The sequence below is a fragment of the Chiloscyllium plagiosum genome, unplaced genomic scaffold, assembly GCF_037043375.1.
Source record: "Chiloscyllium plagiosum isolate Xiang-an unplaced genomic scaffold, Cpla_swu_hap1 HiC_scaffold_24, whole genome shotgun sequence".
NCBI lineage: Eukaryota > Metazoa > Chordata > Chondrichthyes > Orectolobiformes > Hemiscylliidae > Chiloscyllium > Chiloscyllium plagiosum.
The window spans coordinates 24900132-24921977 of NW_028270162.1; positions in this window are offsets into that span (position 1 = coordinate 24900132).

A 21846-nucleotide genomic window follows, 5' to 3' on the forward strand; every position below is an offset into this window, starting at 1 on the left:
TGATTTTAAAAAAAACTAACCTAGAAGTGCCTGAAAACAGAGCAAAAATTTCCCAGGTACCACATATAACTGATAAACAGAGATCAGAGGTTGTAAATAGTTTGTGAGAGAGCTAGGAAATACATACAATGCCTGCTTTGGTGAGGGCACAGGGAGTGATCAAGACCTCACCACTTCATGCTGAAGACCGAGTTAGACTGTGATCCTCACGCTCAATTGCTCTAAAAATGTTGCTTTAGTGAGGAGGTGAGCTAGCATTTGGAGAGATTCGAAATACTGTGCTATCGAGAGGAGAGATGAAGCTTATTTCTGACTATGAATCCTCATGTATAGAAGCCTTCACTCCCAGTGATGCCATCAGTGGAGGGAAGGAGAAGGGGAAATGTTGGTAAATGAAGTGTACTGCCCCCAGTTCTCTGTCAGCACCACTCCATGATTTACTACTGAAGGGGTGCAGTCTTTTTGGAACAGAAGAACAACAGTAGACCATTCGGTCATTGAGCCTGTACATTTCTCTTCTGCTGATCTATATCAGAATGTTATTTATATAAAGCACTGGTTTTGAAACCCTTATCACACATTGCCTAACAAAAAAATCTATCAATCTCAATCTTGCTATATTACTCAATTTGCCCTCTGGGTTAACAATTATTTCAAGGAAAAGGTGAGGACTGCAAATACTGGAGATTAGAGTCGAAAAGTGCGGCGCCGGAAAAGCACAGCAGTTCAGGCCGTATCTGAGGAACAGAAGAATCGACATTTCAGGCATAGGCCCTTCATCAGGAATGTAGGGGGCTGGAGGGAGGAAGGGGCAGAGAGATAAATAGGATAGGGGGTGGCTCTGGGGTGCCCTTGTGGAGGGAGGTGGAGAATTTCTTCAAGGTGGGCATCCATAGACAAGGCTTCGCAGTAAGGTTACAGCGACTGGGAGGGACAGAGTTTGAAAATGTTATGACGGCATGGTGGCTCAGTGGTTAGCCAGCGACCCAGGTTCAATTCCAGCCTTGGGTGACTGTCTGTGTGGAATTTGCACATTCTCCCCGTGTCTGCGTGGATTTCCTCCAGGTGCTCCGGTTTCCTCCCACAATCCAAAGATGTGCAGGTCAGGTGAATTGACCATGCTAGTTGCCCATAGTGTTAGGTGCATTAGTCAAAGGGAAGTGGGCCTGGGTGCATTAGTCAGAGGGTCGGTGTGGACTGGTTGGGCCGAAGGGTCTGTGTCCACTGTAGGGAATCTAATCTAATCCAAACCATTTGTGTGAAACAATGCCCTGAATGGTTTAGTTTCAGTTTTAATACTTGTAAAGGAATTTTCTTCTGTTCTACTCACATCAGAGGAAATAGGTTCTGTGTACTGTACCCAATAATATCCTTAAATGATCTTAAGTGCCTCAGTTAGAGGCCCTCAATCAATACACAATGGGATACAAGTCTGGTCTATGCAATGTGTCTACATAATTGAACCTGATATCATTCTGCAAATATGAGCTACACTCCATCAGAGTCCAATGTGTCCATTCTAAGGTACGCTGTCCAGAACTGAATGGCATACTCCAGATGACTGTAACAGAAGCTTTAACCCTCTTTGAAGTAAAATCCAATATTTTACTAAGCTTTATAATTATTTCTGGTTCTGCACTTGGCAGCTTTTCACTCTGCTTGGTACTGCTCAGAATCTGTTTGCTATGGTGTGCCTGATTGTGATGAGGGTGGGGAGTAGAGGGGTGGTGCTGGACACGCCACATCTTGTTTTGTACGACAATGCTGAGAGCTACAGCAAGAAAGCCATCACAGTAGGAAATCTACTTCTAACAGCAGTTTTATTTAAAAGTTTACAATCAAAATATTTTGCATGTTACTGGTGAATGAATGTGAAGCATACTCGTACTAAATTACTTCATGCCCTGTTTCAATCTGGGTTCTGTTTTTTAAGTCTTTACTAAGGTTTTAATACACCATTCAACAGTATTCAACACCATTAGCTAGAGCTTGGTGGCTGAACAAGTCTAAGAAGCCACTGTCTGAATGATCATAGAGGGAAAATACACTGAAAACTGGAGTCACAATTCATTAACCTATCTCTAATGTAAATAAAAATCTGCAAATCCTGGAGATCTGAAACAGAAATTTCTGATGAAACTCAATAGGTCTTGCAGCATCTGTGGGAAGAAAGCAGGATTAATGTTTCAAGATTCGTCATCAGAATTGCTAGCAGCTAGGAAAAGGTGGTATTTATATTGAAGATGAGATTGGGGAGGCAAAGAGTCACTGGGTTTGAAACATTAACTCTGCTTTCTCCCCACAGATGCTGCTAGATCTGCTAAGTTTCGCAAGCAATTTCTGCTTTTGTGACAAATCTGATGTTGCCATTATCAGCCAGCTGTGATTTTTGTTTAACCTTTTTCAAATTTGCTACAAATATTTTCTTAATGTCAGTGGAATGTTCAGTCAACTTGCTGGGGGAAGACAGTCTTTGATAGGACATCTGGTTCAACTTTAGCCATGTTCTGGCAAGTAAAAGTAACTATCGTTGGGAGGCAAATGAGCTGGAACTGGCAATAAATTGGCAGACGAAAATCATCCGACTAGCCCATCTTCCTTTTCCAATGTCTGAAAGAAGCTTTCCCACACTTTGCTGCTTGTGCATCACAACAGGGACCCTGAACCCATATGCCCCGAAGCTCATCTTCATAGCTGTGGCTATGTGCAATCTGAATCAGGAAACATTGAGATTGAGCAGATACTAACAATTTTTATTGACTAGCACTGCATCAATGTCAATGATTCCAGCATTGAGGTTCATGCGTCACAATGTATTCCAGAGCATTCCACAACCATGAGTGAGTCTCTTCTCGCTGCCTCTGTACCCTCACATTCCCAGTGAAAACACTCGCAGGTGGAGGAGTTGTTCCAAGTGTTCAGTTGCAGCAGTATTTCACAGCTCTGCACTCGGATATGATGTCCCGTCTGAGGTGGTGCTAACTTAGGGAGTCAATCCACAGTAAAGTCAGAGGTGGTCTGGAGGGAGAAAAGCAGTAAATGAGAAACTGTAATATTTGGAAACAAACATACTGGTGGTACTGACCCTTCATTTTGTACATACAGTCGAGTCAGATCACAATGACTCATTCACAAGCTTCACTGTTTTCTCCTTCGGAGGGAGCAGCACCAGAGGCGGAGCAGCACCAGAGGCTCAGCAGCAATTATTCAGTAATGCCCAGACTTCACAACACTACTACATTTCAAATACTGATTTTGGTACGTTCACTGAAACCTTGGCAGAAGATCAGTGAAACCACAAACAGGTAAATGAGTTTTCACTGATCTTACTGTCACTGACTGGAAAAAATCCCTGGTGAAAATTTGTGAAGTGGATGTAAATTCTCAAAGTCTAATTCAAATTCAGGCAGAATAAAGATTGCTTTTAGAGCATGCCTTATCACATATATATTTCAATATGCTTTGTGCGATGCTTATGATATGGGCAAAACAATAAAGTGTTTGTACTTGGAAAAATTCAACAAACAACAATGAGAACAGCTAATTAATTTGCTTTCGATGGCTAACTGATGACCTGCATCACAGGAGCATGCCCTGTTTTCTTTGAATAGGATCAATGAATCTTTAATTTTCATCTGGAAAACCAGGACAAGTAGACAAAGAGTTAATTTAATACCTTGCTGAAGGAAGGAAACTTCTAAAAGCAAGGCACACAAACAGTCCTGAATGTTACTTATAAGTCTTTATTTTGTTAAGATACAGAGATGAAGGACTTTGTTTAATTAAGTATCTGGAGCACTTACGAAGGGTTCTTGTGGTGTTCCCACCTCTGAGCCAAGAGGCCTAGGTTCAATCCATAATGCTCCAAAAATGTACGAGAATGTCCCTGATCAGGTTGATTAGAAAATATCACCTGGAGCACTTATACAGTCAGACTACCCATTCTGTTTGACTCAGAGGGGTTTCCTTTGTATCTCAACTTCAAACTTATCCACAAGGTTCTATACACAGGAACATATCCAGTATCCAATTTGAGGGCAGCACAGTGGCTCAGTGGTTAGCACTGCTACCTCACAGCACCAGGGTCCCAAGTTCAATTCCAGCCTTGGACAACTGTATGTGTGGGTTCCCTCTGGGTGCTCCAGTTTCCTTCCACAGTCCAAAGATATGCAGATTAGATGAATTGGCCATGCTAAATTTCCCATCGTGTTAGATGCATTAGTCAGAGGGAAATGGATCTGGGTGGGTTACTCTTTGAAGGGTTGGTGTGGATTTGTTGGGCTGAAGTTCCTGTTTCCACACTGTAGGTAATCGAATCTTTTATCATGTGTATTCTTTATGATCAAGCATTGATGCGGAGTTTGTTGGATGCAACTGGACCCATACAATTGTAGATTACTTAGGTTCATGCGCTCTCATACGAGCTATATATTCTATGGCCTGCAGCATCCATGTATCGTGTGCACATGAGGTGTGTTAGGCTACACCACCTTTTCATTTATTTGATGGAGCTCCCTTTTAAATCTTGGTTGCACTTATAAAGTCATAGAAATGTACTGTGCCCTTCAGTCCAACTCGTCCATGTCCCTCTAAACACTTCCTATTCACAAATCCTTTTAAATGTTGTAATTGTACCAACCTCTATCATTTCGACTGGCAACCCATTCCATAAATACACCAGTCTCTGCATGAAAATGTAGCCCCTTAGGTCACTTTTAAATCTTTCCCCTCTCACCCAAAACCTATGCCCCCTAGTTCTGGACTCCCTCACCCCAGGGAAATGGTCTTGTCTATTTATCCTATCTATGCCCCTCATTATTTTATAAACCTCTATAAGGTCACCTCTCAGCCTCCAATGCTCCACGGAAAACAGCCCCACCCTATTAAGCTCCCTATAGCTCAAACCCTCCAACCCTGGCAACATGCTAAATCTTTTCTGAACTCTTTCAAGTTTCACATCTTTCCTGTAGGAGGGAGACCAGAAATGCACACAATATTCCAAAAGTGACCTAACCAATGTCCTGTACAGCCTCAACATGACCACCTAACTCTTATACTCAAAGCTCTGACCAATAAGGGAAAACATACCAAACGCCTTCTTCACTATCCTATCTACCTGCGGCTCCACTTTCAAGGAACTATGAACCTGCACTCCAAGGTCTCTTTGTTCAGCAATACTCCCATTACTTGTTCATTGTTCAGCAACAGTCCATCAATTTACCATTCCTCAACTCTTGGTTTTTTTTGCCTACCTGGTGTGGAGACAGTGGGACATCCTTGTCGGCATGCTGCTGGGCCTGACCAAAGTAGCCGTTAGCAGGTCCGGACAATGGGTGCATGGTAAGAAGAGGGGGCATTGTGGTTGCTATACCTGACTCTCTTCCATGGATAAGACCACAACCAGGAATCTCTGCAGAGGGTACATAGGTGCAATGGGGAAGAAAACCTGTGATCGTTAATTGGTCTGACTTACATGTGACTCCAGCCCCAAAACCAATATGGTTGATTGACACGTAACTGACCCCCGGGCAATTAGGAATGGACAATAAGTGCTGGTGCATGCAGAGAGCCCCACATCAATGAGTGAATATATTTTAAAACAGGGGCTGGAATGTATTGCATTCACTCAACATGATATTTTACTTTAAATTTGTTCCCATTGTGATCCCTTTTTAAGGGATAGTCCCACAGTTAGTTAATTAGTTCAATTTTTAAATTAATTTCTTCTTTCAAAAAACTGACACTGAACCATGAAGACCTGAGTGCTTGCCTCTCTAATGTGGTTAGTTCTATGACATGTGAACACCACAGGAGATGCAGTGTGTTTTTCTTAACTTTCTTCATCTTTTAACCCATAATGTTACTTTAATTTAAATCAAAGTTTCCTTTAAAGTTGGAATTTATTGTGTCTCACTGCTTTTTAAAGGAGCCACCTTAAATTTCATTGATTTGGCTCAATTTGTCATGCAAATTTTGAAAAGACAATAGGAGAGGTAGCCGGGACACAGGCATAATGAAGCAGACATGTAACACTGCTTTGTGTAGATAAATTGACTATTAAGACAAGTATTAAAACCTAATTTCATATTTCACCGGGAACTGGTTAAGCTCAATTGGCTGGATTGTTGGTTTGCAGAGCACTGTGATGCCAACAGTGTGGGTTTAATTCCCATCACTGGTTTGAGGTTACCATGAAGGACTCTCCTTCTCAAGCTCTTCCCTTGCCAGAGATCTGGTGGCATTCAGGCTAAATCACCACAATTGCTTCTCTCTAATAAGAGAGCAGCCCCTATGGTCTGGTAAGATAATGGTGATGCAACATAGTTCACCAACTGTCTTTGGACTGAATTAGCATGAGACAAGTATATCTACATGCCTTTCAGACTTCTATCATCAACTCTTTAAGGGGAGAGAAAGAGGCACTTTTCAACCTTTCCAAATGCACCATGTCTATTTTCCACAGAACCAATGTTACCATCAGCCAAGAATGTTTATCACAATTTGTGGTGGGGTCAATGCTAGAGGTGATTGTCAGTGGGAATCTGCACTCATTCAAAAGATGCTAGGTTGCTTTGGGATGGAAGCTTTTCTGTTTGTCTTTGAAGTGATGGTTCCCTCTGACTATCACTTACAAGACAATTGATGGCATGCACTGGAAACAATTCCCTATACCATGATTTTCAAATTTTTGACTCATTCAGGGATTCCAAGATCAACAGCAGCCAACACACCACCACGTTTGGACGTAACACCCCATGCTATTAAAATTAGAAATATTCTTAAAGTGCTGACCAAAGGATGCTTGATTCGAAATAAAAAGCATTTTGAAAGTAAGAAAATGCAGTAGTTAAGGAGTACATAGCAGACCAGAATCTGAAAAATGGCAGCATGTACTGGTTGAAGCCCACAGTAATGTGTGTGAAGGAGAGTGTTTAATTCTTCATCTTGGCATTGGGGATAAAGTGTCATTTTTGCATCTGGGGGTGAAATTCCTCTTTCAAAGAAAAAGTCAGGCGATGCCTCAATTTTCTGGCTGATCGTGAACCATTAACAGAAGCAGAGGAATGCATGACTTTCTAACCTGTGATTTCATTGAAAATACATTCACTAGCCATATCAAGCATATCTCAACCAATCTCAACACACCTGCTTTAATGATCCTTTAACACTTCTCAAGCAGCTAATGAACCACTTAAATGAATATAAATCTCCCAAATGTCATTGTACAGCTCCAGAATGCTGGAGGGAATGGTTCTAAATCCATAGACACTACTGAAATAGAAGGACCTAATAATTCAAATAATAAAAGGCATTTGCAAGATTGATAAGTTATTGGGTCAAGGTATGAAGAGTGTATTTTGCTTAAACAAATGCACTTTGAATTGAGTAAACTTGCTTTACATGTAAGAATGGAGAGATTTGGAGTTCAGGTTCACAAGACATTCAAAGCACAGCCTCTGGTGTGTTAGGGCTATTAAAACCAAACACCAATGGACTGCTATTTTAAAGACAAAGTGCACAAAATATTTGTGTTGGAATGAAAAAAATGAATCTATACAAAACTTTGTAACTTTGTGGGTTGAGTACTATATGTAGTTTTGCAAACCAAGGAAATACCAGTGTGAAGGAAATCTTGAAAACAATGGCTATGTTAATTATAATGGAAATTATTGTGGTGTTTAAGAGAGGAAGAAAAGCTTGTGTTTCATATAGTGCTGTTCACAATCATCAAATGTGGCTTTACAAACAGTGAAGTAGGTTTGTTGAAGTGCAGTCACTGTTAAAAATGTACCAGCCAATTTGTTCATAGCATGCTCTAATAAACAGTAATCTGATAATGAGCAGGTAACCTGTTGATGTTCTTTGAAAGATAAATATGGAGCAGGACACCAAGAATAACTCCTCTGGTCTTCTTAGATATAGTGCCATGGGATCTTTTATATCCATCTGGGAGGATAGACAGAGTCTCAGTTTAATGTCTTAATCAAAAGACTCCACCATAGACAGTACAAACCTCTCTCACTACTACATTGGAGTGTCAGTTGATACTTTGGACTCATGTCCCAGAATAGAATTTGAACAAGACACTTATAACCCAGAGGTAAGCATCTAAAATTATAAAGGGATAGAATAGATTAGATAAAAATGGATAATTTCTGCTGTTTAAGGAACCTGGATGACATAAATATAACATTAGACATAATAATGTTAGAACAGGCAGTAGAAGAAACATTTTTACAGAGGGTTGTGAAGATTTGAAAACATAAGCAGTGTTAGTGAACTAAATGAAACCTTAGAACGTGTGATGAATCCATCATTCACTGTATGAATTTGTACTAGAAGCCAGAATTCTGAGAAAATGTGACATTCAGATTGCAATCAGTCCTGAGGGTTGCTAAGTGACTACATTTAACACTACGCAGCGATAGGTGTTGGACTTACTGCAGAGTTTTCAATAGGTCACTCAGTTGGGCACTTACTGAAGAAGAACTCAAAGGTTACAGGCAGTTGGGAAAGACAGGGAGTTTGAGACACAGAGAGCTGTAGACTTCATGTTTGACAGTCCTGCGTTTTAGTGCTATTGGAGAAGACAACTGAATGACAGCTGTGTGGAGGACTCAGTTTGACTTCAAGAGTAGTCATCCATTGGCTGGGAAGGTTGTCGCCCACAATGAGAAAGGATTTGGGTTGTAACGCAACAAGAAGAGGAAGTAAGAGGAAGGAAGTTGCTTACACTAGCTACGGTTTCTAAGTCAGAAGGGATTGTGAGATGAAAGAGACATGAAAGAGGATTAGGTATCTAAATACTGTCATCATGCATCACTTCACTCCTTCAGTGACCACAGATTAAGTGATATTCCCTCCCATGCTGACTCTCCATGGGGTTAAAACATGTGCCCGTCCTCCAGGTATTTGCTCCTGTCTGCTGCTGTGCATCCCCTTCTCCTGCAAGGAAGTGTGTTCATGAATGCTGGGCAATATGTTTGGGTTCATGGTTAAGTAGCTGTCACTGTACGTGAGGTATAAGTTGTGAGTGTGAGGCCACAGTATTAAACGTGTGATAGTGAATCAAAGTGGAGGAATTTAAAGGTTAGGGATTAATTCTTAGGGCTGAAAATGTGTTGCTGGAAAAGCGCAGCAGGTCAGGCAGCATCCAAGGAGCAGGAGAATCGACGTTTCGGGCATGAGTCCTTCTTCAGGAATTCTTAGGGCCTGGATTTTTGCTTCTGAAGGAGATACACAGAGTAGGGAAGATTCCCAGTAAGGTGCACCTGCCTTTGGAGAAACATCCTTAAATGGCTCATTGCTCATTGTTCTCATTGCTTCCTGACCAGTTGCCCTCCTGTGATTCCAGGACCTTCCCCCTTCCTAGCAGCTCTTCTAACAAGCCACTCAATGCAATATATGAAAACATTGGTGTTCACACTCAGTTTTGCTCCAAGTTTCATAGCACAGTACATGCTGCCTTTAAGCATTGCTAGTCAATTGTAATAGTGGGTCCATTACTGATGTCTGCAGCTACTGCACAGTACCAGTAGTAAACATTACAGTAAACATTAAATTTATTCCACTGATTTCCATGCAATGAACATGCTGGTTATTCATATACTGTGATCTCCATGCCCATTCTCATGCGTTAGCCAATCTTTCATGTAGTGATTGTAGGACAACTAAGGAACTTCAAAAGAGAATACAGCATTGCAGCACAGAAACAGTCCAAGCTTTTGCAAGCAAAGTAATGGGGCATTGTTATAAATTACATGGCGAGGCAAGAAGTGCATGCTTTGGACTACCTCACTTAGAAGGTAAACGCAATCGTTACAACAACAAAAAAACATATAAGGAAATGACTGTGAGACTTATTGAATAGCATGAAGGTTAGAACTGAATATTACTGTCACACAGAGATAATATGCATCTAATGGAAATTTGCACATAGATATATAGACACTCGAAAAACTGCTGACACCCAAGAGCATTGTAAGGTCTAACAAGTTATAATAGCAAAAATGCAAATCACATTATACATGGTAAGATGGGAGAAGAACGTTATCACAGGAATTAATTTCCTTGGGCTAAATCATTGTGCCTCCCTTGCACTGCATTTAAAGAGGGAACTGCTATTCAATGGGAGAGAGTGAAGTACAGCAGGTGGTAGAGCCCCTCAGGGAGAAAAAGCTAATGCAATATGAAGAGATTATAATTGCTCTATTTGGTCAAATGTACAACAGGCTGAAAAAGAGTGTAGAGCTCATGGTATTTGTAACGTGTTACAAACTTCAAACTCGGAGAAAGTGAGGACTGCAAATGCTGCAGCTCAGAGTCGAGGGTGTAGTGTTGGAAAGCAGCATCCAAGGAGCAGGAGAATCAACGTGTTGGGCATAAGTCCTTCATCAGGAATGAGGCTTGTGGGTCCGGGCTGAGAGGTAAATAGGAGGGGGTGGGGTTTGGGGAAAGGTAGCTGAGAAAGCGATAGGTGGATAAAGGTAAGGGAGGTGATAGATCAGAGGGGGAAGTGATGGATGGATTCAGAGGGCGATGCTGAGTTGGAGGCTTGGGACTGGGATAATGTAGGGTGGAGGGGAAATGAGGAAGCTGTTGAAATCCACATTTATCCCATGTGGTTGCAGGGTCCCAAGGCAGAATCTGAGGCATTCCTCCTCCAGGCGTCGGGTGGTAACAGTTTGGCGATGGAGGAGGCCCAGGACCTGTTTGTTCTTGATGGAGTGGAAGGGGGAGTTGAAATGTTCAGCCACAGTACAGTGGGGTTGGTGGGTACGGGTGTCCCAGAGATGTTCTCTGAAACAATCCGCAAGAGGGCGTCATGGTTGAGACTTTGTATAAGTGTAATTCCAGTTGTGATTTAAATACAAAGCAGTCTGTTTCACGAAACAAAGTTTTTTGACTATTGTCCTTGAGTGCCTAGTTTAATTAGTCAGTTCATGAATTCTTAGTTATCTGTGTAAATTGTTTATTCAATTAATACATTAAGTTTATATAGCAACTCTTGGGCACTTTACTTTGATTTGACTGATTTATTGTTTCACATACCTAAGTACAGTGAAAAGCTTTGCTTATGAGCAGTACAGGCAGATCATAGTTCGCAAGGACTTACAGATCATGGGGTCAAAACAAACTAGACTGGGGCATACAAGTTACATCATACATGGCATGCACTTGGTAGGATCAACATTCACAAAATCAGCATTAGTTGAAGTTAGAGAGCCCATTCAACAGTCTAATAACAGCAAGGAAGAAACTGTTCTTGAATCTGTGATCAAACGTCTGTATCTCCTGCCTGATGGAAAAGGTTGTAGGAGAGCATTACTGAGGTGTGATGGGTCTTTGATGATGTTAACAGCCTTTCTGTGGCAACTAGCCATGTAAATGGAGTCCATGGATGGGAGTTTGGCTTCTGTGATAGTCTAGGCTGCACACACAACCTTCTGTAGTTTCTTACAGTCCTAGGCAGAGCAATTTCCGTACCAGACCATTATGTATCCAAACAGTATGCTTTCAATAGTATATCTGCAAAAGTTGGTGAGGGTCCTTGTAAACATACCAAATTTGCTGAGCCGCCTGAGGAAAAAGAGGCGTCGTTGGGCCTTCTTGACCGTCGCATCAACGTGGAAAGTCCAGAGCAGGTTGTTGGTTATTGTCACTCCAGGCAACTTGGTGCTCTGCACCCTTTCAACCTCAGCACCATTGATGTAGTTGGAGGCGTGTTCTCCTCCTTTCTTTCTGAAGTCAATGATCAGATGTGCCAACATTGAGAGAGAGATTGTTCTCATTGCACAACGACACCAAGCCCTCTTATCTCCTTTCTGTATTCTGACTCATCATTGTTTGATATCTGTCCTATGACAGTGATGTCATCAGCAAACTCGTAGAACAGTGTTCCTACCTCTGAACCAGATGGCACAGGTTCAAAGTCCACCTGCGTCAAAGTCAGAGGGTCATACAGCATGGAAACAGCCCCCTTTGGTCCAACTCTTCCATTCCAACCAGGTTTCCCAAACAAAACTAGTCCCATTTGCCAGTATTTGGCCCATGACCACCTAATCCTTTCCTATTCATATACCTGTTCAAATGTCTTTTAAATATTGTAACTGCATCTGCATCTACCACTTCTTTTGGAGTACATTCCATATATGCAGCACCCTCTGTGTGAAAACATTGCCAGTCTGGTTCCTCTTAAATCTTTCCTCTCTCACCTTAAACCTACACCCTCTAGCTTTGAATTCGCCTACCCTAAAGAAAAGACCTTTGCTATTCACCTTAACTATGCCTATCTTGATTTTATAATGTCATCCCTCGACATCCTACACTTCAGGGAAGAAATTCCCAGCCTATCCAGCCTCTCCTTATAACTCAAAACCTTCAGTCCTGGCAACATCATTGTAAATCATTTCTGCACCCTGTCCAATTTAATAAAAGTTTTCCTACAGAAGGCTTACCAAAACTGTGTGCAGTACTCTAAAAGTGGCCTCACTAAAGGCCTGCAAAGCCACAACGTGATGTCCCAACTTCTTTATTCAGTGCTCTGATCAATGGAAGGAAGCATGCCAAATGTCTTCTCTACCACCCCGTCTACCTGTGACGCCACTTTGAAGAGACTATGTACCTAAACCCCGAGAGTTCTCTGTTTGACAACACTTCCCTTACCATTAATTGTACAAAGTTAAAAATCACACAACACCAGGTTATAGTCCAACAGGTTTAATTGGAAGCACGCTAGCTTTCAGAGCACTGCTTCATCCATCACAGCCACCTGATGAAGGAGCAGCGCTCTGAAAGCTAGTGTGCTTCCAATTAAACCTGTTGGACTATAACCTGGTGTTGTGTGATTTTTAACTTTGTACACCCCATTCCAACACAGGCATCTGAAAATCATGACCATTAATTGTGTAAGTCTTGCTCTGGTTTGTCTTTGCAAAATGCAAGACTTTGCACTTATTTGAATTAAATTCTAACTTCTGCTCCTCACCCCATTGGCCCAATTGAACATGATCCCATTGTGGTCTTAGATAACCTTCTTCATTGCCCAGTATATCATCAACTTTGGTGTCATCAGCAAACTTACTAACCATGCTTCCTATATTCTCATTGAAATAGTTTATAAATGATATTCAACAATGGACCCAGCACCAATCACTGTGGAGCACCGGTGGTTACAGACTCCCACTCTGAAAAACAATGCCCTACCACCACCCCTGTATCTCCTACCATCCAACTTTGTATCCAATTGGTGAGTTCACCCCGATCCCATGTGCTCTAACTTTACTAACCAGCCTATTGTGCGGAAGCTTTGAAAAAAGCCATTCTAAAGACCCTGTAGACAATGTCTACCACTCTGCCCTCATCTATCCTCTTGATTACATTCTCAAAACACTCAATCAAGTTGGTGAGACACGATTTCCCATGCACAAAGACATGCTGACTAGCCCTAATCAATCTTTACCTCTCCAAATGCATGTAAATCCTATCTCTTAGAATCCCCTCCAACAACTCGTCCACCACTGATGTCAGACTCACTGCTTTCTAGTTCCTTGACTTTTCCTTGCAGCCTTTCTTAAATAAAGATACAATATTAGCCACCCTCCAGTCGACTGGCACCTCACCAGTGGCTGTAGATGATGCAAATAGTTCTACTAGGGGCCCCACAACCTCTTCCCTAGCTTCCCACAATGTTCTGGGATAAACCTGATCAGGTTCAATGATTTATCTACTTTTATGTTTTTTAAGACCTCCAGTACTTCCTCTTCTATAACGTTGACTCATTTCAAGACATCACAATTTATTTCCCCAAGTTCCCTTGCTTTTATGTCTTTCCTGATAGTAAACACAAACTCAATATATTTGTTTCGTATCTCACCCATCTCCTGTTGTTCCATGCATAGATGGCCTCATTGATCCCTATTCTCTCCCTAGTTGCTCTTTTGTCTTTAATGTACTTGTAAGATGTCTTTGTTTCTCTTTCACCTCATCTGCCAAGACTACTTTCTGTTCCATTTTTTCCTTCCTGATTTCCCTTTTAAGTATGCCCCTACTACCCTTCACTTGATCCCAGCTGTCTATACCTGACATATGCCTCCTTCCTTGACTTGATCAGAATCTCAATATCTCTAGTAATCCAGTATTCCCTACTCCTTCCAGCCTGGCACATGAGGCATTTCATTGCTCAAGACTGTGCTAGCTGTAGCCAGGAATGGATCTACATGAGGCCTACGATTGCCAAGAAATCCAGGCTACATGCCAGTGATGGCAGGAGCGTGACTGTGATGGATGGGGTCAGCAGCAAAGGTAAGGGAGAGGCATTCGGCCTAGTGCTAATTTCCAATGTAGTGTCCCTTGATCAGGCATGGAGTACTATTGCACAAGGGTTATCCTGTGGAAGTCTTTGGACTTCCCCAAATGATGAGCTCTTGCCCATCATCAGCATTGGCATTAGATCCTTAAGTGAGCAAGAACTGACCACTTAAGTACCTCAACTGGTGGTTGTGCCATGAAAGACTGCGTTGAATTTTACTCATGGGCTGATGAGAGAGGCAAAAAGGTGGTAGGATTCCACCCACTGCCCCTCCACCTGATTAAATGCACCTCTCCAACCATCATACTAGCAAACTCACTATGGGGAGATCATTCCACCCTGTGTGTTACTTTATTGAACTTTTTAAACAGTAATTTTTGTTCTTCAGAAGAATGAATACACATCTGCACTCTCAAATTGTTCTGAATTCTAACCAAAAACATGTCTCAGGTTTCAGATGAAGATAATCAATCTTAGTTTTCTTTATATTACATGATTCATCTAATTCACAATATTATATACTCCGTAAATAGATTGATTCATAATTGAATCTAACATTTGTATGTGTAATGTTTTCTGACAATATTGAGTGAGGATAGAAACCAACATTGGACGATGCTAAATCCAATAACAAAATCATATTTGAAAGAGCTGTTAATGTTCTGGTTCAAATGCGCAGAGAGAAGATGTAGATTTCAGATCATAAGGGGCACAGCTTGTTTATGGAAGTTGTCATCAACCCATTGAACAAGAACAGTGTGCTGAGAAACTTAAAACACATTATTCAGATGTTCAATAATTCGCACTGCACGTTATGTGAATGGGTTAGCGATTGTTTCAGTGATTCTCGCCAAAGAGAAGCAAATCCCAAAGCATCCCAAGGTGCAGCAAGTATCAAACCTTTGACAGGTACAAAAATAATTAATAAGGTTAAAGAAATGTTAGCTGTTATCTCAAGGGTGATGGAACACAAAGAGCTAGAAGTCTTGCAATAATTGTACAATGCTTTGATTATGCAGGTACAATGTCTCAAAACTGATTTTCTGAAAACTAGACATTTTCATAAGTTGCCATGCATGAAATTTCTTGGGATAGATGTTGCATTGGTATGGCTTAGCTACAGGTTTTGCTGCTGGTCTTTTCCAATGCTGATTGTGGTCAGAGTGACTCTTGATCCCGTTCCTTGCTCAGCCCAATCTCCCTGGTTTAACCTGAGCCAGAAGCATGATTTACACACTTGTCACATAACCTTAATTGTAAAAAGTGAAAGCGTCACTTCAAGGACTGTTCCGACTACAATATAAAGTGGACTTGTTTCCACTGTCTGCAGTTCATAAGCAAAGCAAGTTGATCATCAACGTGTAGATATTCCTGATATGTCCACAGTATGCAGCACGGTGGCACGGTGGCTCAGTGGTTAGCACTACTGCCTCACAGCGTCAGCATTCCAGGTTCGATTCAACCCTCGGGCAACTGCCTGTGTGGAGTTTGCACATTGTCCCCGTGTCTGCATGGTGCTCCGGTTTCCTCCCACAGTCCAAAGATGTGCAGGTTAGGTGAATTGGTTATGCTAAATCTCCTGTAGAGTTAGGTGCATTAGTTAGGGGGAATGAGTCTGGGTAGGTAACTCTTCGGAGAGTCGGTGTGGACTAGTTGGGATGAAGGACGTGTTTCCACACTGTTTGGAATCTAATCTAGTCTAATCATGCAGTAAGACTGGGAGGACTGCCTAGTCAACCTGCATTCGGTGGTAGCTGAAAAGTGGCGAAATGGACAATAAAGTGTTTCTGATAATCACAAGTGAGTATGTACAGTTAGAAAATGTTAACATGTTATGATATGATTGGACAATATAATCAAGTGTAACTTGAAATGTAAACTATGTGAACATGCTCAGAGAGAGATTTGGGTGTATAAATGCATACATTTTTGACTGGAAACTTACTATCTGGAGGAATAGTATAAAACCCCTTTATGGAGGAAAGTTTGAATTGGTGCCCCATCTTTGAGGGGTACACCTCCCATTAATGCATGAATAAAAGTTTAAACGAAGAACCCTAGGTTTCTTCTGGTTTGAAAGAGGGATTAAAGGGTTATAAGCACACTTTCAGTAGCTGTGACATAACAACCTCCCCATAGAACATAGAAATGTACAGCACAGAACAGGCCTTTTGGCCCACGATGTTGTGCCGAGGGTTAAACCTAACGTAAAATAAAATGACTTAACCTACGCACCCCTCAATTCACTACTGTCCATGTGCATGGCCAACAGTCGCTTAAATGTCCCTAATGACTTTGCTTCCACCACCACCACTGGCAACACATTGCAAGCATTCACAACTCAGAGAGTCATAGAGATGTACAGCATGGAAACAGACCCTTCGGTCCAACCTGTCCATGTCGACCAGATGTCCCAGCCCAATCTAGTCCCACCTGCCAGCACCCAGCCCATATCCCACCAAACCCTTCCTATTAATATACCCATCCAAACGCCTCTTAAATCTTGAAATTGTACCAGCCTCCACCACTTTCTCTGGCAGCTCATTCCATACAAGAACCACCCTCTGCGTGAAAGAGTTGCCCCTTAGGTCCCTTTTATATCTTTCCCCTCTCACCCAAAACCTACGCCCTCTGGTTCTGGACTCCCCGATCTATTTATCCTATCCATGCCCCTCATAATTTTGTAAACCTCTATAAGGTTACCCCTCAGCCTCTGATGCTCCAGGGAAAACAGCCCCAGCCTGTTCAGCATCTCCCTACAGCTCAAATCCTCCAACCCTGGCAACATCCTTGTAAATCTTTTCTGAACCCTTTCAAGTTTCACAACATCTTTCCGATAGGAGGGAGACCAGAATTGCATGCAATATTCCAAAAGTGGCCTAACCAATGTCCTGTATAGCCGCAACATGACCTCCCAACTCCTGTACTCAATACTCTGATCAATAAAAGAAAGCATATCAAACGCCTTCTTCATTATCCTATCTACTTGTGACTCCACTTTCAAGGAGCTATGAACCTGCACTCCAAGATGTCTTGTTCAGCAACACTCCCTCGGACCTTACCATTAAGTGTAGAAGCCCTGCTAAGATTTGTTTTCCCAAAATGCAGCACCTCACATTTATCTGAATTAAACTCCATCTGCCACTTCTCAGCCCATTGCCCATCTGATCAAGATCCTGTTATAATCTGAGGTAACCCTCTTTGCTGTCCACTACACCTCCAATTTTGGTGTCATCTGCAACCTTACTAACTGTCCCTCTTATGCTCGCATCCAAATCATTTATGTAAATGACAAAAAGTAGAGGACCCAGCACCGATCCTTGTGGCACTCCACTGGTTACAGGCCTCCAGTCTGAAAAATAATCCTCCACCACCGCCCTCTGTCTTCTACCTTTGAGCCAGTTCTGTATCCAAATAGCTAGTGCTCCCTGTATTCCGTGAGATCTAACCTTGCTGACCAGTCTCCCATAGGGACTTTGTCGAACACCTTACCGAAGTCCATATGGATCACATCTACCACTGTGCCCTCATCAATCTTCTTTGTTACTTCTTCAAAAAACTCAATCAAGTTTGTGAGACATGATTTCCCACACACAAAGCCATGTTGACTATCTCTAATCAGTCCTTGCCTTTCCAAATGCATGTACATCCTGTCCCTCAGGATTCCCTCCAACAACTTGCCCACCACCAACGTCAGGCTCACTGGTATATAGTTCCCTGGATTGTCCTTACCAACTTTCTTAAACAGTGGAACCATGTTAGCCAACCTCAGTCTTCTGGCACCTCACCTGTGACTATCAATGATACAAATATCTCAGCAAGAGGCCCAGCAATCACTTCTCTATCTTCCCAAGAGTTCTTGTGTACACCTAATCAGGTCCTGGGGATTTATCCACCTTTACCCATTTCAAGACATCCAGCACTTCCTCCTCTGTAATTTGGACATTTTGCAAGTTGTCACCATCTATTTCCCTTCAGTCTATATCTTCCATATCCTTTTCAACAGTAAATACTGATGCAAAATACTAGTTTAGTATCTCACCCATTTTCTACACCTCCACACAAAGGCCGCCTTGCTGATCTTGAAGGGGCCCTATTATCTCCCTAGTTAACCTTTTGTCCTTAATGTATTTGTAAAAACACTTTGGATTCTCCTTAATTCTATTTGCCAAAGCTATCTCATGTCCCATTTTTGCCCTTCTGATTTCCCTCTTAAGTATACTCCTACTGCCTTTATACTCTTTTAAGGATTCACTCGATCTATCCTGTCTATACCGTACATATGCTTCCTTCTTTTTCTTCGCCAAACCCTCAATTTCTTTAGTCATCCAGCATTCCCTATACCTACTAGCCTTTCCTTTTACCCTAAGAGGAATATACTTTCGCTGGATTCTCATTATCTCATTTCTAAAGGCTTCCCATTTTCCAGCAGTCCCTTTACCTGTGAACATCTGCTCCCAATCAGCTTTTGAAAGTTCTTGCCTAATACCATCAAAATTGTCCTTTCTCCAATTTAGAACTTCAACTTTTAGATCTGGTCTATCCTTTTCCATCACTATTTTCAATCTAATATAACTATGGGTGCTGGCCCCAAAGTGCTCCCCCACTGACACCTCAGTCACCTGCCCTGCCTTATTTCCCAAGAGTAGGTCAAGTTTTGCACCTTCTCTAGTAGGTACATCCACATACTGAATCAGAAGATTTTCTTGTACACACTTAACAAATTCTTCTCCATTTAAATCCTTAGCACTATGGCAGTCCCAGTCTATGTCTGGAAAGTTAAAATCCCCTACCATAACCCTAATATTCTTACAGATAGCTGAGATCTCTTTACAAATTTGTTTCTCAATTTCCCTCTGACTATTAGGGGATCTATAATACAATCCCAATAAGGTGGTCATCCCTTTCTTATTTCTCAGTTCCTCCCAAATAACTTCCCTGGATGTATTTCCGGGAATATCCTCCTCAGCACAGCTGTAATGCTATCCCTTATCAAAAATGCCACTCCCCCTCCTCTCTTGCCTCCCTTTCTGTCCTTCCTGTAGCATTTGTATCCTGGAACATTAAGCTGCCAGTCCTGTCCATCCCTGAGCCATGTTTCTGTAATTGCTATGATATCCCAGTCCCATGTTCATAACCATGCCCTAAGTTCATCTGCCTTCCCTGTTAGGCCCCTTACATTGAAATAAATGCAGTTTAGTTTATTAGTCCTACCCTGTCCCTGCCTGCCCTGACTGTTTGACTCGCTTCTGTTCTCAACTGTACCAGTCTCAGATTGACCTCTTTCCTCACTATCTGGCTGGGTCCCCCCCCACACCTTACTAGGTTAAATTCTCCCGAGCAGCTCCAGCACATTTCCCTGCCAATATATTAGTCCCCTTGCAATTTAGGTGCAATCCGTCCTTCTTGTACAGATCACTTCTACCCCAAAAGAGATTCCAATGATTCAAAAATTTGAATCCATCTCCTATACATGAGCTCCTCAGCCATGCATTCATCTGCTCTATCCTCCTATTCATAACTCTTTGATTAAAGAACCTTCCTCTGACATTCCCTCATACCTTTTTCCTAATATCTTAAACTATGACCCCTCGTGCCCGTCAATCCTGCCCTGGGGAAAAGTCTCTGGCTATTGACTCTATCCATGCCTCTCATTACCTTGTGTACCTCAATCAGGTCACCTCTCTTCCTCCTTCTCTCCAGAGAGAAAGGTCTGAGCTTAGTCAATCTCTCTTCATAAGGCAAGCCCTCCAGTCCAGGCAGCATCCTGGTAAACCTTCTTTGCCCCTCTCCAAAGCCTTTGAATCTTTCTTTTAGGAGGGCGACCAGAACTGGACACAATATTCCAAGTGCGGTCTCACCAGGGACTGGTAGAGCTGTAGCAAAACCTCACAGCTTTTAAACTCGACCCCCCTGTTAATGAAAGCCAAAATACCATATGCTTTCTTAACAACCCTATCCACTTGGGTGGCAACTTTGAAGGATCTATGTACTTGAACACCAAGATCCCGCTGTTCCTCAACACTGCTAAGAATCCTGTCTTTAATCCTATTTTCAGCATTTGAGTTTGACTTTCCAAAATGCGACACTTTGCATTTATCCAGGTTGAACTCCACCTGCCATTTCTCAGCCCAGCTCTGCATCCTTTCTATGTTGTGCTGCAGCCTGCAATAGCCCTCAATACTATCAATGGTACCTGTGTCATCTGCAAATTTACTAAGCCACCCCTCAACCTCCTCATCCAAGTCATTTATAGAAACTACAAGGAGCAGAGGCCCAAGAACAGAGCCCTGCAGGACCCCACTCAACATTGTCTTCCAGGCAGAATACTTTCCATCTACAACTACTCTCTGTCTTCTGTCAGCCAACCAATTCTGAATCCAGACAGCAAATCTCCCTGTATCCCATACTTGCTGACTTTATGAATGAGCCTATCATGGGGAACCCTATCAAATGCCTTGCTGAAGTCTATATCACCACATCCACTGCTCAACCTTCATCTACCTGTGTCATCACCTCCTCAAAGAATTCAATAAGATTTGTGAGTAATAACCTGCCCTTCACAAAGCCAAGCTGACTCCTTTAATCACACTATGCTTTTCAAAATAGTCATAAATCCTATCCCTCAGAATTCTTTCCAAAGCCTTGTTGACCACAGACGTAAGACTGACTGGTCTGTAATTGCCAGGGATTTCCCCATTACCCTTCTTGAAAAGAGGAACAACATTTGCCTCCTTCCAATCCTCTGGTATGACTCCGTGGAGAGTGAGGAAGCAAAGATTTTCACCAGCGGCTTAGCAACCTCCTTTCTCACTTCCCGGAGTAACCTAGGATAAATCTGGTCTGGCGCAAGGAACTTATCAATCTTAATGTTTGCCAAAATTTCCAGCACATCAACTTCATCAATCTTGATCTGTTCAAACCTGCATCCCAGCTCCTCAAAGTTCTCATTCACAACAAGGTCCCTTTCCTTAGTGAAAACCGAGGCAGAAAATTCATTTAGGGCTTCCCCTATCTGCTCAGATTCCACGCACAAGTTCCCTACGCTAACCCTGATCGGCCCTACCTCTCCCTGATCATTCTTTTATTCCTCACATACGAATAAAATGCCTTTGGGTTCTCCCTAATCCTTCCTGACAAGCCTTCCTTGTGCTCCCTCCTAGCCCTCCTCAGTCCATTTCTGAGTTCATTTCTAGCAAGCCTGTAATGCTCTAAAGCTGTGCTAGATCCTTGCTTCCTTACGTAAGCTGCCTTCTTCCTTTTGACGAGAAGCTCCTCTGTTCTTGTCATCCAAGGTTCCTTAATTTTACCCTTTCTTACCTGTCTCAGAGGAACAAATTCGTGTATCACTCACAACAACTGCTCCTTCAACAGTCTCCACATGTCTGCTGTTCCCTTTCTGTGGAACAATTGCTCCCAGTCTGTACTTCCCAATTCCTGTCTGATAATGTCATAATTTCATTTTCCCCATTTAAATATCTTTCCTTGATAACTGCTCCTTTCCTCTTCCAAGGCTATTGTAAATGTGAGGCAGT